This window comes from Schistocerca serialis, chromosome 4 (assembly GCF_023864345.2).
Source record: "Schistocerca serialis cubense isolate TAMUIC-IGC-003099 chromosome 4, iqSchSeri2.2, whole genome shotgun sequence".
Taxonomy (NCBI): Eukaryota; Metazoa; Arthropoda; class Insecta; order Orthoptera; family Acrididae; genus Schistocerca; species Schistocerca serialis.
The window spans coordinates 927,305,875-927,311,874 of record NC_064641.1 but is presented as its reverse complement, the minus strand read 5'-3'; positions in this window follow the sequence as shown (position 1 = coordinate 927,311,874).

Below are 6,000 nucleotides of genomic sequence, written 5' to 3'. Positions count from 1 at the left end.
AGAAATTGCATCCGAATTTAATACAAAAGGCACAATGCCGACTTAAGTAAAAGTGGACTGACACTCTAACTTTCTATGATTTGAACCTCTCCTGTGAGTCCAGTTTTAGATTCCGATGCTTCACTTCAAGTTTACTGTATCCCTTGGTCCTTCTTGTTGACGATGAAGCACAGATTTTGCACCAAATTTAATACAAAAGGCACAATGCCGACTTAAGTACCATAGGACTGACTCTCTAACTTTCTATGATTTGAACCTCTCCTGTGAGTCCACTTTTATATTCCGATGCTTCACTTCCGGTTAACTGTATCCCTTGCACCTTCTTATTGACAATGAAACACAGAATTTGCATCCGAATTTAATACAAAAGGCACAATGCCAACTTATGTACAAGAGGACTGACTCTCTAAGTTTCTGCGATTTGAACCTCTCCTGTGAGTCCAGTTTTAGATTCCGATGCTTCACTGCAGGTTTACTGTATCCCTTGGATCATCTTATTGACGATGAAGCACAGAAATTGCATCCGGATTTAATACAAAATGCACAATGCCGACTTAAGTACAAGAGGATTGACACTCCCACTTTCTATGATTTGAGAATCTCCTGTGAGTCCAGTTTTAGATTCCGATGCTTCACTGCAGGTTTACTGTATCCCTTGGATCATCTTATTGACGATGAAACACAGAAATTGCATCCGAATTCAATAAAAAAGGCACAATGCCGACTTAAGTACAAGAGGACTGACACTCTAACTTTCTATGATTTGATCTTCTCCTGTGAGTCCAGTTTTAGTTTCCGATGCTTCACTTCAGGTTTACTGTATCCCTTGGACCTTATTATTGACGATGAAACACAGAAATTGCATCCGAATTTATTACAAAAGGCACAATGCCACTTAAGTACAAGAGGACTGACACTCCTACTTTCTATTATTTGAACCCCTCCTGTGAAACCAGTTTAAGATTCCGATGCTACACTTCAGGTTTACTGAATCCCTCGGACCTTCTTATTGACGTTGGAACACAAAAATTGCATCCAAATTTACTACAAAAGGCACAATAACGACTTAAGTACAAGAGGACTGACACTCTAACTTTCTATGATTTGAACCTCTCCTGTGAGCCCAGTTTTAGACTCCGATGCTTCACTTCAGGTTTACTGATTCCCTTGGACCTTCTTATTGACGATGAAGCACAGAAATTGCATCCGGATTTAATACAAAAGGCACAATAACGACTTAAGTACAAGAGGATGGACACTCTAACTTTCTATGATTTGAACCTCTCATGTGAGACCAGTTTTAGATTCCGATGCTTCACTTCAGGTTTACTGTATACCTTGGACGTTCTTATTGACGATGAAACACAGAAATTGCATCCGAAATTAATACAAAAGGCACAATGCCGACTTAAGTAAAAGAGGACTGACAATCAAACTTTCTATTATTTCAACCTCTCCTGTGAGTCCAGATTTAGATTCTGATGCTTCACTTCAGGTTTACTGAATCCCTTGGACCTTCTTATTGACGATGAAACACAGATATTGCATCCGAATTTAATCCAAATGCACAATGCCGACTTATGTACAAGAGGATTGACACTCTAACTTTCTATGATTTGAACCTCCCCTGTGAGTCCAGTTTTAGATTCCGATGCTTCACTTCAGGTCTACTGCATACCTTGGACCTTCTTATTGACGAGGAAACACAGAAATTGCATCCGAATTTAATACAAAAGGCACAATGCCGACATAAATACATGAAAAATGACACTCTAGCTCTCTATGATCTGAACCTCTCCTGTGAGTACAGTTTTAGATTCCGATGCTTCACTTCAGGTTTACTGTATACCTTGGACCTTCTTATTGACGATGAAGCACAGAATTTGCATCTGAATTCAATACTAAATGCACATTACCGACTTCAGTACAAGAGGACTGACACTCTAACTTTCTATGATTTGAACCTCTTCTGTGAGTCATGTTTTCGATTCCGATGCTTCACTTCAGGTTAACTGTATCCCTTGCACCTCCTTATTGATGATGAAACACAGAATTTGCATCCGAATTTAATACAAATGGCACAATGCCAACTTAAGTACAAGAGGACTGACACTCTAAGTTTCTATGATTTCAACCACTCCTGTGAGTCCAGTTTCAGATTCCGATGCTTCACTTCAGGTTTACTGTATGCCTTGGACCTTCTTAATGACGATGAAGCACAGAAATTGCATCCGAATTTAATACAAAAGGCACAATGCCGACTTAAGTACAAGAGGACTGACACTCTAACTTTCTATGATGTGAACCTCTCCTGTGAGTCCAGTTTTAGATTCCGATGCTTCACATCAGGTTTACTTTATCCTTGGATCCTCTTATTGACGATGTAACACGGAAATTGCATCCGAATTTAATACAAAAGCACAATGCAGACTTAAGTACAAGAGGACTGACACTCCTACTTGCTATGACTTGAGATTCTCCTGTGAGTCCAGTTTTAAATTCCGATGCTTCACTGCAGGTTTTCTGTATCCCATGGATCATCTTATTGACGATGAAACACAGAAATTGCATCCGAATTTAATACAAAAGGCACAATGCCGACTTAAGTACAAGAGGACTGACACTCTAACTTTCTATGATTTGATCTTCTCCTGTGAGTCCAGTTTTAGTTTCCGAAGCTTCACTTCAGGTTTACTGTATCCCTTGGACCTTCTTATTGACGATGAAACACAGAAATTGCATCCGAATTTAATACAAAAGGCACAATGCCACTTAAGTACAAGAGGACTGACACTCCTACTTTCTATTATTTGAACCCCTCCTGTGAGTCCAGTTTTAGATTCCGATGCTACACTTCAGGTTTACTGTATCCCTCGGACCTTCTCATTGACGTTGGAACACAGAAATTGCATCCGAATTTACTACAAAAGGCACAATAACGACTTAAGTACAAGAGGACCGACACTCTAACTTTCTATGTTTTGAACCTCTCCTGTGAGCCCAGTTTTAGACTCCGATGCTTCACTTCAGTTTTGCTGATTCCCTTCTACCTTCTTATTGACGATGAAGCACAGAAATTGCATCCGGATTTAATACAAAAGGCACAATGCCGACTTATGTACAAGAGGATTGACACTCTAAATTTCTATGATTTGAACCTCCCCTGTGAGTCCAGTTTTAGATTCCGATGCTTCACTTCAGGTCTACTGTATACCTTGGACCTTCATATTGACGATGAAACACAGAAATTGCATCCGAATTTAATACAACAGGCACAATGCCGACATAAATACAAGAGGAATGACACTCTAGCTTTCTATATTCTGAACCTCTCCTGTGAGTACAGTTTTAGATTCCGATGCTTCACTTCAGGTTTACTGTATACCTTGGACCTTCTTATTGACGATGAAGCACAGAATTTGCATCCGAATTTAATACTAAGGGCACATTACCGACTTAAGTACAAGAGGAATGACACTCTAACTTTCTATGATTTGATCCTCTCCTGTGAGTCCAGTTTTCGATTCCGATGCTTCACTTCAGGTTAACTGTATCCCTTGCACCTTCTTATTGACGATGAAACACAGAATTTGCATCCAAATTTAATACAAAAGGCACAATGCCAACTTAAGTACAAGTAGACTGACACTCTAAGTTTCTATGATTTCAACCTCTCCTGTGATTCCAGTTTTAGATTCCGATGTTTCACTTCAGGTTTACTGTATACCTTGGACCTTCTTATTGACGATGAAACACAGAAATTGCATCCAAAATTAATACAAAAGGCACAATGCCGACTTAAGTAGAAGAGGACTGACAATCAAACTTTCTATGATTTGAACCTCTCCTGTGAGTCCAGATTTAGATTCTGAAGCTTCACTTCAGGTTTACTGTATCCCTTGGACCTTCTTATTGACGATGAAACACAGATATTGCATCCGAATTTAATACAAAAGGCACAATGCCGACTTATATACAAGAGGATTGACACTCTAACTTTCTATGATTTGAACCTCCCCTGTGAGTCCAGTTTTAGATTCCGATGCTTCACTTCAGGTCTACTGGATACCTTGGACCTTCTTATTGACGATGAAACACAGAAATTGCATCCGAATTTAATACAAAAGGCACAATGCCGACATAAATACAAGAGGAATGACACTCTAGCTTTCTATGATCTGAACCTCTCCTGTGAGTACAGTTTTAGATTCCGATGCTTCACTTCAGGTTTACTGTATACCTTGGACCTTCTTATTGACGATGAAGCACAGAATTTGCATCCGAATTTAATACTAAGGGCACATTACCGACTTAAGTACAAGAGGACTGACACTCTAACTTTCTATGATTTGAACCTCTCCTGTGAGTCCAGTTTGCGATTCCGATGCTTCACTTCAGGTTAACTGTATCCCTTGCACCTTCTTATTGACGATGAAACACAGAATTTGCATCCGAATTTAATACAAAAGGCACAATGCCAACTTAAGTACAAGAGGACTGACAATCAAAGTTTCTATGATTTCAACCTCTCCTGTGAGTGCAGTTTTAGATTCCGATGTTTCACTTCAGGTTTACTGTATACCTTGGACCTTCTTATTGACGATGAAACACAGAAATTGCATCCGAATTTAATACAAAGGCTCAATGCCGACTTAAGTACAAGAGGACTGACACTCCTACATTCTATGATTTGAACCTCTCCTGTGAGTCCACTTTTAGATTCCGATGCTTCACTTCCGGTTAACTGTATCCCTTGCACCTTCTTATTGACGATGAAACACAGAATTTGCATCCGAATTTAATACAAAATTCACAATACCGACTTAAGTACAAGAGGACTGACACTCTAACTTTCTATGATTTGAACCTCTCCTGTGAGTCCAGTTTCAGATTCCGATGCTTCATTTCAGGTTTACTGTATCCCTTGGACCTTCTTTTTGACGATGAAACACAGAAATTGCATCTGAATTTAATACAAAAGGCACAATGCCGACTTAAGTACAAGAGTACTGACACTCTAATTTTCTATGATTTGAACCTCTCCAGTGAGTCCAGTTTTACATTCCGATGCTTCACTTCAAGTTTACTGATTCGCTTGGACAATCTTATTGACGATGAAGCACAGAAATTGCATCCGGATTTAATGCAAAAGGAACAATACCGACTTAAGTACATGAGTATTGACACTCTAATTTTCTATGATTGGAACCTCTCCTGTGAGTCCAGTTTTAAATTCCGATGCTTCATTTCAGGTTTACTGTATCCCTTGGACCTTCTTATTGACGATGAAACACAGAATTTGCATCCGAATTTAATACAAAAGGCACAATGCCGACTTAAGTACAAGAGTACTGACACTCTAATTTTCTATGATTTGAACCTCTCCAGTGAGTCCAGTTTTACATTCCGATGCTTCACTTCAGGTTTACTGATTCGCTTGGACAATCTGATTGACGATGAAGCACAGAAATTGCATCCGGATTTGATGCAAAAGGAACAATACCGACTTAAGTACATGAGTATTGACACTCTAATTTTCTATGATTGGAACCTCTACTGTGAGTCCAGTTTTAGATTCCGATGCTTCACTTTAGGTTTTCTGTATACCTTGGACCTTCTTACTGACACTGAAACACAGTAATTGCATCCGAATTTAATACAAATAGCACAATGCCGACTTAAGTACAAGAGGACTGACAATCAAACTTTCTATGATTTGAACCTCACCTGAGAGTCCAGTTTTAGATTCCGATGCTTCACTTCAGGATAACTGTATCCCCTGGACCTTCTTATTGACGATGAAACACAGATATTGCATCCGTATTTAATACAAAAGGCACAATGCCGACATAAGTACAAGAGGAATGACACCCTAGCTTTCTATGATTTGAACCTCCCCTGTGGGTCCAGTTTTAGATTCCGATGCATCACATCAAGTTTACTGTATCCCTTGGACCTTCTTGTTGACGATGAAGCACAGTTTTTGCACCAAATTTAATA